The following is a 12,503-nucleotide window of genomic DNA, read 5'->3' on the forward strand; positions in this document are numbered from 1 at the left end:
GAGCAGGATCTGGGGTGTGTGATTCAGGATGACTCTTGGGATAAAATTCTTTACCGGGTCCATGGCTCCTCATTCTGTGCCAAACATGGGCTGATTCAATGTAAGATTCTGCACCGTGTACATTGGACTAAGGCCAGACTAGCTCAAATATACCCCAATCTTAGCCCTGACTGCGACCGTTGTCATCAAACACCTGCCTCTTTAATGCATATGTTTTGGTCATGTTCATCCCTCAAACAATACTGGATTAATATTTTCTTGATTTTATCTAAGATCATCCAGCTAACCCTCCAACCTGTGCCCTTAACTGCTTTGTTTGGGGTTCTTCCTGATTCAGTTGCCTTGCCGACGCCTCAAGCGGATCTGGTCGCATTTCTCACCTTATTGGCAAGACGCAGAATATTGCTATGTTGGAAGTCCCCTTCTGCCCCATCCTGGGAAATCTGGATCAGAGACGTTCTGCATTTTAGCAAACTCGAAAAGATTAAATTCACCCTGCGCGGGTCTACGGCCAAATTTTTTAAGACCTGGCAACCCTTTTTTGATCTTGTTCAGACTTTGCGGTCTCGCAATGCTCCCAATTAGCCAGCTCAGACTCTATCATATTTTATTTTTTCTTATCTTATGTTCAAGTAAGAGGCCTAAGTTTAAGTATATGGATTCTATTGATGGTATTTATTTAACTACTTTATACATATTTCTTTTCTCTAACAGAATTGATTTATCCCTATAACTAAGCTGACCATTTATCATGTGTGGGTTTTTTTTTTTTTTTGTTTGTGTCTGTGTTACGGAGTATAGCATGGTGGGAAAGGACGGAGAGAAAACCCCCCCCCCCCCCTTAAGTTTTGTTGGTTTTGTTTTTGAGTTTGTTTTGGATTAATTGCATGTTTTTGTGTTTATTTACGGTTGTTGCACCTGTGTGGGAGGGGAGATTTTACTCTAGCCTAGCTGCCAGTGAGGCGGAGTTGAATACAGGGAGCGGCTGATTGGAGTTCCTCTTTATAAAGGGGAGAGGAAGCAGGAAGTGTGGTTGTTGTTTTTAGTAGGACCTCGGTGAAGCAGGAGAGCCCCGGAGATCCAGGACAAAGTGTGCGCATTTTTAATAGAAAGGATTTTTTTAGCCTGGCCTGGTTTTTGCTTTTAACGAAACGGAGGATGTGGAAAGGAGGACGTATTCCTATGGAGCTGTGAGAGGACGTGCTGGAAAAGAGAGGACGTGCTGGAAAAGAGAGGACGTGCTGGAAAAGAGAGGACGTGCTGGGAAAAAAGGACGTATTGGAAAAGAGGAAAACGAGCACTAGACTGGAGACCTCCTGCGCCCCGATAAGAAGAACTGGACCAGCTCGGGGAAGTTTAACTGCCGGGAGGTAATGTGGAGACCCAGCCTCGAACAAAGTTAAAGCCCGAAAAGGTGGGTGGCAAACCTGTTTTATGGAGCTGCAGGATTGATACGGTTGGTTGCGTGTTCGTGCAGTGACCCTCTCTCCCCTGTTTGTAACTAGGCGAGGAACTCGGACCGCGGTGGTCTTTGGGCTTTGGATCCCTGGCCGGGGTTGTCTTCAGCCGGTAGTTTGCCTAGAGGAAGAACGAATAAATTTTGTGTAACCCATTGCAGTGTGTGCGTGGTGGTTTGTTGCTGGTCCTCACTAGAATTCCTATTCTTTTTGCATGGAGGCTCTCTTAACAGACCTCCTGTAACATTTGGCGTTGTCGACAGGATGATGTGATAGTATATTCACCGGATTTTGACAGCCACCTAGAACATCTGCAGGCAGTGTTTGCAAGATTGAAGAGCCATGGGCTGAAGTTGCGACCTGATAAATGTGTTCTTTTCCAGCAACAGGTGAAGTTCCTGGGTCACCTGGTGAACAGTGAGGGTGTGGCTCCGGACCCTGATAAGATTGCCGCTGTACAGAAGTGGCCGGCCCCGCAGACTATTCATCAGGTGCGTTCCTTCTTGGGCTTTGCCGGTTATTATCGGCGGTTCATTGCAGGGTTTGCGGGTGTTGCTAGGCCTCTTAACTCGCTGCTAGTGGGAGTACCGAAGAATAAAAAACAGAATATCCCCATAAATTGGGATGAGGATTGTCAGCAGTCCTTTGATCTTCTGAAGCAGAAATTGCTCGAGGCTCCTATTTTAGCTTTTGCTGATTTCAGATTACCCTTCCGGCTTTATACGGATGCCAGTAAAGTGGGCCTTGGTGCAGTACTGTCTCAAGTACAAGATGGGAAGGAATGTGTGATAGCCTATGCTAGCAGAAGCTTAGCACCCGCCGAAAGGGATGATGCAAACTATAGCTCCTTTAAACTGGAGCTGCTCGCTCTGAAGTGGGCGGTGACTGAGAAATTTAAAGATTATCTATGGGGGTCTCTGTTCACAGTTTATACTGATAATAATCCATTGGTCCATTTATCGACTGCAAAAGTGGGCGCAGTGGAACAACGGTGGGTAGCCCAGCTCGCAAATTATCAATTTGATATTAAGTATCGGCCTGGCCAGGAAAATGTGAATGCTGATGTTCTGTCTAGAATGCCATTGCAGGTGCAACCCCAGGATTTGGTGCCTCCACAGAGTGTGGACGAAAAAGCATGGGTTCAGGCTGTGAACATCGATTGGGATCCAGGATGCTGGCAAGGCTTACAAGAGCAGGACCCCACGTTGCATAGAGTGAGATACTACATGGCCCGAGGAAAGATGCCATCTGGGGAGGAAAGACGCCAGGAGCCTACTGCAGTCTTAAACTACATGAAACAATGGTCACGGCTGGAGTTGTTGGAGGGTGTTCTGGTCCGCAGGGGGGTGGATTCCAACACCTGTGAGGCGTACTACCAAATCCTTGTTCCTTTGGAGGAACAGCAACCAACATGGAAGGCTTTCCATGAAAGGAATGGTCATTTGGGGGTGGCAAAGACACTTTCGATGCTGCGCCGTAGTTTTTATTGGCTTCAAATGGAGAAGAGAGTGCGGGACTGGACAACATCCTGTGAACGGTGTGTACGTCATAAAGGTCGTGGTGACGGTCGGGCCCCACTTAGCCCTGTTCTTACACACGCACCTCTCCAAACCGTGGCAGTTGATTTCCTGACATTAGGTAGACCGGCAGACTCATACCAGTACATTTTGGTCGCCACTGATTTGTTTACAAAGTATGCTTGGGCAATACCTACCAGGGACCAGACCGCTGCAACTACAGCGAAGATGTTGTTGAGACATATTATTCAGCCAATTGGATGCCCAGAACAACTGCACTCGGATCAAGGGGCTAATTTCGAGTCCGCCCTCATAAAGGAGCTCTGTCAGTACTATAATTGTCAGAAAAGTCGAACTACTGCCTATCATCCTCAGGGAAATGGGGCCTGTGAGCGTTTCAATCAGACATTAATAAATATGCTGTCCACCCTAGAGGAAGAGAGGCGGACTCGGTGGGTACAATGTTTGCCCGAACTGCTCCAGGCTTATAATAACTCTGTCCATGCGTCTACAGGTTACACCCCCCATTACCTGATGTTTGGATGGAATGCTCGTCTGCCAGGCGAGCTGTTTATGGGGACGAAGAGACCCATGGAGTCAACCACGACGCAGGAGTGGGTGAGGAGACATCATGAGCGCTTGAGGCTGGCATACCAGATGGTGGAAAAGAGCAGCCAGAAGGCTGCAGGCCGGATGAAGGACAGGTATGATGTTGGGGCTAGGGCAGCACCATTGCTCCCGGGGGAAAGGGTTTTAGTCCATACGACAAGAAGGGACGGACAGGGTAAACTGGCAGCACACTGGGAGGAAGAGATCCAAATTGTAGTTGGCCAGCCAAACCCTATGAACCCAGTCTACAGAGTTCGGCCAGAAGGTAAAGATGGGCCTGTTAGAGTGGTCCATCGTAATCGCCTGCGCATATGTACTTTCTTGCCTTCCGTCAATGATAAAACAGGAGGTGGCGCCTTAGAACCAGGAACGGCAGCTGCGCATGATATAGCAACAGCCTCAGACCAGTGGTTACTTCTATGGAGTATGGCACAGCAGATGCCAGGGCCAGGTCACTATCCGTCCTCCAACAAGTCCGCCCCTGCAACTCAGGAGGGTTTAAGGAGATCGGCCCGTGAAAATCTCGGGAAGCCCCCACCTCGATATACTTAGTAGAGTGCCCGAGGACGGGCTAGGAAAAAGTTGGGGTGGGTGTTACGGAGTATAGCATGGTGGGAAAGGACGGAGAGAAAACCCCCCCCCCCCCTTAAGTTTTGTTGGTTTTGTTTTTGAGTTTGTTTTGGATTAATTGCATGTTTTTGTGTTTATTTACGGTTGTTGCACCTGTGTGGGAGGGGAGATTTTACTCTAGCCTAGCTGCCAGTGAGGCGGAGTTGAATACAGGGAGCGGCTGATTGGAGTTCCTCTTTATAAAGGGGAGAGGAAGCAGGAAGTGTGGTTGTTGTTTTTAGTAGGACCTCGGTGAAGCAGGAGAGCCCCGGAGATCCAGGACAAAGTGTGCGCATTTTTAATAGAAAGGATTTTTTTAGCCTGGCCTGGTTTTTGCTTTTAACGAAACGGAGGATGTGGAAAGGAGGACGTATTCCTATGGAGCTGTGAGAGGACGTGCTGGAAAAGAGAGGACGTGCTGGAAAAGAGAGGACGTGCTGGAAAAGAGAGGACGTGCTGGGAAAAAAGGACGTATTGGAAAAGAGGAAAACGAGCACTAGACTGGAGACCTCCTGCGCCCCGATAAGAAGAACTGGACCAGCTCGGGGAAGTTTAACTGCCGGGAGGTAATGTGGAGACCCAGCCTCGAACAAAGTTAAAGCCCGAAAAGGTGGGTGGCAAACCTGTTTTATGGAGCTGCAGGATTGATACGGTTGGTTGCGTGTTCGTGCAGTGACCCTCTCTCCCCTGTTTGTAACTAGGCGAGGAACTCGGACCGCGGTGGTCTTTGGGCTTTGGATCCCTGGCCGGGGTTGTCTTCAGCCGGTAGTTTGCCTAGAGGAAGAACGAATAAATTTTGTGTAACCCATTGCAGTGTGTGCGTGGTGGTTTGTTGCTGGTCCTCACTAGAATTCCTATTCTTTTTGCATGGAGGCTCTCTTAACAGACCTCCTGTAACATCTGTGTGGAGGTGGGGGTTTTGGATACTCTCCACATCTCCCTTGTACACTCAGGAACTGTTGTCTTGTACCCTAGGGTTTGTTACTAGTATTATTAGATTGGATTTTTTCCTTTTTCTGTTTGTACACCCACTGGTACTGCTATAATTATGAGGTGGGAGTGTATGTCTTATATTGCTTTATGTTCTTTAAAAAGAAAACGGCATATTGTTCAATTTGTCTTTTGTAAAAGTCGATGCAAAAACTTTAATAAAAATATCGGGGAAAAAAAAAAAAAAGAACCCCACGTTCCCTCTTTGCAGCCTGAGATCATCTAATCAAAGGCTGCTGGTAGCCCACACAGATTTATTTGCTGCTTTGCACAGTCTTAGTGCAGTTCTGACGTCAACCAAACCAGTGGTTTTATATATTATCCTTATTGCTCGTTTTTGCAGAATGTATATTATGAGAAGACCAGCAGGTCTGCAGTGTGGTTTGAGGAATACTCTGAGAAAATGACACCTGTCATGGAGGAGAAGAGAAAACCCCACCCACACAAAACCAGCCACTTCTGGTCCTCTGAGCAACCTGCAGCAGATTGCCAGGTGACAACAAGTACTGGTTCTAGCTCTGCTCTGACATACAGCTGACACAGGCTAGGACTGAATCAGGCAGGCTGTGGGCTCCATACAGAAGAGAACCACACCTCTAAAGTTCACAACAGGCAAGTTAATCCAGGATTAAGTACAACAGATGGAGGCTGAGTAGAGCACTACTCTGAGCTGTATGTCAGGGAGAACGTTGTAACTGAAGAAGCCCTGAACACCACTGACTGCATGTGCTAAAGCAGCTGGACAAACCCTCATCTAAAAGAACTCAGCAAAACCCTGGACTGTCTCGCGTCTGGCAGAGAACCTGGGAAACATGACATTCCTGCTGAGGTCTGAGAGTGCTGCAAAGGGACTATCATCATCAAACTGCGTGAAATCCTTTGCCTCTGTTGGAGGGACGGTTCTGTGCTGCAAGATATGATAAATGCCAACATAGTCACACTCTGACATAACAAAGATGACGGGAGCAACTGCAATATTTCTCTCCTCACCATCTCTTTACACAAGTTTCTCTGAAAAGCCATAATTGTGTTGGCAGAGAGAGTCTACCCACAGCTGCCATTTGGACTCTGTGCCAACAGGTCCACATGGTGACAGCTGCAGGAGAACAGGGACAAAAGGCAGCCTTCATAGCTCTTACAGATATGAAAGAAGATTGAATGTCCTCCAAGGCTCTTCAGCATCATCAGGTCTTCTTATGAAGACATGAAGGGTAGTGTTGTGTTTGGCTATGTCAGGGCTACACCCTTGCATCCACCCTATCTGTAATATTCTTTGCAGTTCTTCTGACGCATAGCTTTGAATCTGCTGCAGAAGACATCAACCTCAGAAGCTGGTCATACGGCAAACTCTCCAGACTAACATCAAAATACAAAGTTTAGCTGAAATGCTGATGGTGGAAGTAAACACTAGTTAATATAGTGGAGAATACCTGTGGTAAATAACATGGGCGCACACTCACAGCTAAAAGTCCAGTGTCTGACGAGCTGAGTCCTTCCTTCACGCTAACACGTCCTGGATTGCACCACCTGTCATTTACAACACTGCAATCACACCACCTTTCTTCTAACTGCTCAGCTTGAAGTCTTCTGTTAAAGATATACTTAGTTTGCACAAGTTCACCTTAAAAATATAATTCTACATGATTGTATTGGCATTTGTACATTTTGTAAGCATTTACAGTCATGCACAAAGGTTTTGGCAGTATCACCACTAGCATCTAAGTCTTTGAACTGTGCGACATACTGACGATAGATCATCACTAAATACAAACGTGAATAATAATCTCAATAAAAATGAAGTGGCAAAGTGTATGAAACATAAAATTCATGCAGAAACCTTTGGCCATGACTGAAGTCAGACAAACTGTGAGAAAGTCGACGTTTTATCCTTTGGACTGTGTGTGCACGAGAGGGTCAGAGAGCATCAGGGAGAATGTTCAAATAGCCTGATACATGTTTAAATACATGTTTACTGCCCGTGGAACAGAGCGAGGAAGGTTTATGTCTGGAAAAAGTGTTTATAATCAAAGGTCAAACTCTTCTCACCAAGCTCATAAAGATGTCAGTGTTTTTGCCAGTAGATGGCAGTAGCGTTTTTTGTTTTGTTTTTTTTACATCAGTGCCTGGTGCTTAAACATCTCTATGCATGATTTCAACAGTCACTGTTGGAAGGAAGTTCTCAAATGACGGTAATTCGTTGTTGGGGTCACTTTTGTCCATGAAAACATGTAACACACATCCAGAGGTTGGGAGTGCCACAACTGTCAAACATTAAAATAGTTTGCCAATGTTTGGCTTCAAAACTTTGGAAATATTTATGATTGACTTATGATTCTTTACCAAAAATAAAAATTGAAGAAACAAAGTGCATAAAACAATTTGTCTCACTGACAAAATAAATGTGGCCATGACTGTAATCTCCGTTGCAAACACTCGACTCTAGAAATAAAATGCTTTTTTAGATGAACCACTCTTCTCTTAAGTCTGATATTTTCCTCTTAATTCTTTTGGCGCACTCAGCAGCAGCTTGTTGGTAACCCTGGACAGGTTGCCAGTTTGTCACCAGAACGTTTAATAGAAATTTAAAATATTGTCGTACTGTAAAAATGCCTTCAACTTACTGCAGTTCTTTGTGATTTTCTTTAGTCAGCTTACACATTAAAACAAGTGATGGGTGGAATCAAAGGTTGGGAAGTTTAAAAAGAAAATATTAATTAATATATATTTTCAAGATACTTTATTTGTCACGTACATAGCGTTTCTGATTTGACCCTGATAGTGTGGAACCTTCTGCCTGATTGCAGAAGCTGAAGCAGTTTGTTACCTGGATGGAACGAGTCCTTTAACATCTGAGCTGCTCTGGACCAGCATCTCCTGGTGTAAATGTCCTGTAGGAACGGGAGAACAGACCTGCAGCAGCGTCTTGACACACAGATCACTCTCTGAAGAGCTTTTTGGTCCTGAACACAGATATCCGTATACCAGGATGTGATGTTTTGTGTGAGGATGCTCTTCAAAGAAAACAAAATGTGTGTATATATAATGACTGATTTTTATCCTGTTCTGGCAGCCATTCTTCCTTGTCTAAACAGTTTGAACTTATTTAAAAATTGTTGCAAGAAACAAGCTGATCTGACCATCCCTGCATTTTTTAACCAAAGGACACACCAAGTAGAAATAAATAAACTGTATAAAATGTCAGGTAAAGGTGTTCAAGATTGTGAAACAGTTGTGGTATGGAGTACTGTTGCCGTCATCTTCCAACTTCTGTAAGAAGAAAACTGATGACACGCATCTCCCGCTGTCGTCTGTCAGCCTTCCTTCACTGAAGTCAGGGCCCAGCACAAACAGCAGGACGTCTGCATCCACCTGCAAATGCATTAAATACAACATGGTTTACAATAACATTAACAATGCAAATAACCAAATTAACTGATGCAGTGATGCTCACACAATAAATGTGGGGTTCCTGAGTCCATAAGAAACAGATACCATTAGTAAAAATATATCTTTTTTACAACCTTGTTTACAACTTTACTTACAACCTTTGAATGTCCGGGAACGAAGAGCTGCTGGCTCTTGTAAACCACAGAGCTTTAGTCCCTGAGTGTTGGGATCAGCCGCACCAGTGCATGCAATGTCATGGCACTAAGACAGGGAGGAGATAATACTTTAATTCATTCTGAATGAAGACCAAATATTTATTGATGCTTTATGACTGCTTTTGTAAAACAAGCAAACAATTAAAAAAAAATGAAAGAAAAGGTATTGTTGGACTTTTTGTAAGCATGTCAAATGTTGCATCAGAACAGTTTCTTATGGTTTGTGACTCACTGTCACAGTTGAAATTGTTCTCCTGGTGGTCACAGATACTGTACTTAGTGGCTTTTGCCTTTTTGTCCTTCTCCATCAAAGAAATTACTCCCAGTTCCTCTCATTATTTCTGTGAAAAAGGCCGGTTTCTGTTCAAAGCACAACCTAATTATTCAGATAGCCTGACAGGGACAGAAACTGAAGATCATACGTGGGCGAAAGGGTTGTAATCGGAAGGTTGCCGGTTCGAGCCCCAGTCACAGTCTCGGTCGTTGTGTCCTTGGGCGAGACACTTGACCCGTTGCCTACTGGTGGTGGTCAGAGGGCCCGGTGGCGCCAGTGTCCGGCAGCCTCGCCTCTGTCAGTGCGCCCCAGGGTGGCTGTGGCTGCAACGTAGCTGCCCTCACCAGTGTGTGAATGTGTGTGTGAATGGGTGGATGACTGGATGTGTAAAGCGCTATACAAATACAGACCATTTTACACAGTTTACTGATTTAATGAGATCTGCGATCAGCCTTCACTGACAGCCGAACAGGACAAACAGGTAAGAACTGTGCACCACTACTGAAATAAATAGGTTATTACTGAAATACAAGCAAACTATGATATAAATCTAAAGGTGCTATTAACACGTTTAGTTATGAAGGACTCATTAGTTTTCTTCTAACATCCAGAAGTCTGCACGATGTGTTTCATGGTTAAACGTAACATGACCGAAACACCAACACCCCACACAAATCTGATGCTAATCTGATTTTATCCACACTGGTCCACACCACCAACAGTTCAAAGCCATCGATTATCCGGGATCAACTGTCTTGGCTTAGTTTGCACGGTAACCAATCAGGTGTTAGACAAGCTGCAGTGGCAGCGTTAACCCCGCCCCCCTGACTTTGATAACATTAATTAATTACCACAGCCGCAGCGCCAGGAGTGCCAGAATGAATTAAATAAATACGCCATTAAATAATTAATTAAATGTGTTATTAATTAAATACAATTGGAAATAAAGAAATCACTTATTCATTTTTTAAATGAAACGAATGGACATTCAATGAATTATTGAAATATTTATTTAATCAATTAATTCCAATCCTAATTAATTAATGGAACATTTAATTAATGATTTAATGCAGTTTTTAATGAATTCATTGAATCTATACATATACAGAGTTACTTCTGTGCCAGCTACATGATGTAAGTCAGCCTGTGCTGCAGTGTTTCATCTCTTTAAAACAACACTAACAATATCAACATCAACAAATACTTAGACCAAGCAACAAAGCACTACAAACCTGACGTTACCATCGTATATGTTATGTCACGTCAGCATAAATGACAGATACATTTCCCTTTTTTGAAAATGGTGCACAGTAATATCTATTTTCATTTTTGCTGCAGTTTATAAAAATTAATATAACAGCTTTTTTGAGGGATGTATGTTTGACATTTCTGTAACTAGAAAATTGTGACACTTAATACTTACATGTGGACTGAATACATACATATTATACAGTTTTTTAAAATTTGGGATATAATGCTTGTACTGATGCATAGTGTTTGAAACTTGAAATGTTCCAAAAATGCCACAACAGCATGTAAAAATGTGAAAGAAACTCTGGTGGATTTGTTCTATGTTAGGTGTAAAAGGGTTAATTAAATTGTATTTTCATGCTATGGCATTATGGTTTAAAAAACTATTATATCAATATGGAACAACTGAACTGAACTGAAACAAAAGCAAGAGAAAGCGAGCGGGTCAAGAGTACGATGAGAAGGAGGGAGGGATTTAGAAGGAAAGAGACAGAGAGATTGGAGGATACAGAGGGAGGCAGGGGGTGAGTGCACATGGAGCATGGTTTTAGTTCAGTGGAGTGAACTGACAGAGGAGCTCGCCACAGAGGGAGAAATATTTGGACTTAACTTCCAGCAGCGTGGAGGGACACTGGAAGGCTTCTGTGAGGTAAATGCACTGCAAGTACCACGGGGTGCTGACTCTGCACACGGAAATTAAATGGAAGTTTCTGTGATTTCTTAACAAAGCTTTTATTTCTATGTGTCAACAAGCATCAAGGTTAGCAAGCTTTAGCGTGAGAGGTAAGCAGTAAGTCGGGGGGGGGGAGCTTCCAGGCTCTGTCTTAAATCAGTTCAAGAAGTGTCAGCTGCAGTAACGGGAGCTGCAACAAGGCCGTGTTGTGCTTTCCCACACAGGAACACATGTTCACTTTCTGCACTGCACTGCAAGCATTGTTGCACTGTTGCATTCATACACGTTATAATAGTTTGAGAGTGCATCATATTCTTTCAACATGACTCGTTTGCCAAATGTGGACTGTTAAAAAAGAAGCTTCAATTGTGGCATTAAGAGTAAAACAATAATAATAGACACACAAAAACCCTGTGAACCACATTCCCAGCAGCTAACAGCATCTGTGTGATTAACCTCTTTCACCTGACATGATATTTATTTGGCCTGGTTCTTCTAAAGAGCTTTTTCATTATACCTGAGCACTCAGACTGCTTCCCTCATTTACACAGGATGTTTGTTCTACTGTCTATCTAAAACTCACACACATTCACACCCCGATGGGTCCATCGGACAGCAGCTTGGGTTTAGTATCATGCCCAAGGATATTAGGCATGCAGACTGGAGCATGGACTGAACAGGGATCAAACCAACAACCTTCCAATTAGTAGATGTCATATTTGAAAAATTCAGGGCATTAAAAATGAAAGCAACTTGAGCTGCACTTTAAATCTCATTTAAATGTTGAAAAGTTACACAATTGTTGTAATGTCCAAGGCAGCCCTCCATTTATGTCCCTTTTATTTAAAAAAATGTGTTCACTCAGAGAGAATCCATAAGACACTGGGAGAACACAGAGTAGCTTCAAACCCAGGACCGTTCTCCTGTGAGGCGATGATGCTAACCGCTGCACCACTGTACTGCCATAGCCTTATTAGTGTAAAAGCTTCGTCCTGAACCTTTAATTAGTATTAGTTTGTCAAGGAGCTCCTCTGTGTATCAAAGTATTCTGGAGTTAATTCTGCAGCCATCTGTCCGTCAGCTTAAGCTTTTCCCAAATCGGGTCATGCAGTAGGACAATGATCCCAAGCATGCCTGCAAATCTACAGCAAATGGCTAAAAAGAGAAAAGAATCAAGCCAAAGTCTAAACTTCAACCCAGCTGGCATGATGTGTCAGGACCTCAGGTAAGCTGTGGACAACTGAACGCACACAAACCCGAGCAGCGTTTTTCATTTCAATCAGGTTTATGTAGTGCCAAATCACAGCAGCGGTCACCTCAAGAAACTTCATATTGTAAAATAAAGACCACGCAATAATGCAAAGACCCCCCCCCCCAAAGACCCCCCCCCCCCATCAGAAAACCAAAAAGCAAACAGACAAACAAAAACAGTAATATTCAAGTGCCAGAAATGTACCATCACATCAAAGTAAAGAAAGTTTCCATAATTAAATTACAGTAAATGTCCTCATGTCATAATAA

General features: G+C 43.7%; 1 protein-coding gene and 2 long non-coding RNA genes across 4 annotated transcripts in view; all 3 read left to right on the forward strand.

The window, feature by feature from the left end:
* Window positions 1-847: 847 nt before the first annotated feature.
* Window positions 848-1,613, forward strand: LOC145422047 (uncharacterized). Its single transcript, XR_013903430.1, has 2 exons — window positions 848-1,414; window positions 1,506-1,613. It is a non-coding gene; the product is annotated as an uncharacterized LOC145422047 (long non-coding RNA).
* A 176-nt stretch (window positions 1,614-1,789) lies between these two features.
* On the forward strand, window positions 1,790-5,001 carry LOC145421968 (uncharacterized). The gene is made up of 2 exons (XR_013903335.1): window positions 1,790-4,802; window positions 4,894-5,001. It is a non-coding gene; the product is annotated as an uncharacterized LOC145421968 (long non-coding RNA).
* Window positions 5,002-10,826: 5,825 nt separating this feature from the next.
* LOC113010993 (cadherin-12-like) overlaps window positions 10,827-12,503 on the forward strand; it is a 40,633-nt gene continuing 38,956 nt past the window's right edge. For both annotated transcript variants that reach the window (XR_013903106.1, XM_026150344.2), the window contains exon 1: window positions 10,827-10,958. The gene's annotated coding sequence lies outside the window, so the exon portion shown is untranslated. The remainder of the gene's footprint in view (window positions 10,959-12,503) is intronic.

The sequence above is a fragment of the Astatotilapia calliptera genome, chromosome 18 (genome assembly GCF_964374335.1).
Source record: "Astatotilapia calliptera chromosome 18, fAstCal68.1, whole genome shotgun sequence".
In the NCBI taxonomy this organism is placed as follows: Eukaryota; Metazoa; Chordata; class Actinopteri; order Cichliformes; family Cichlidae; genus Astatotilapia; species Astatotilapia calliptera.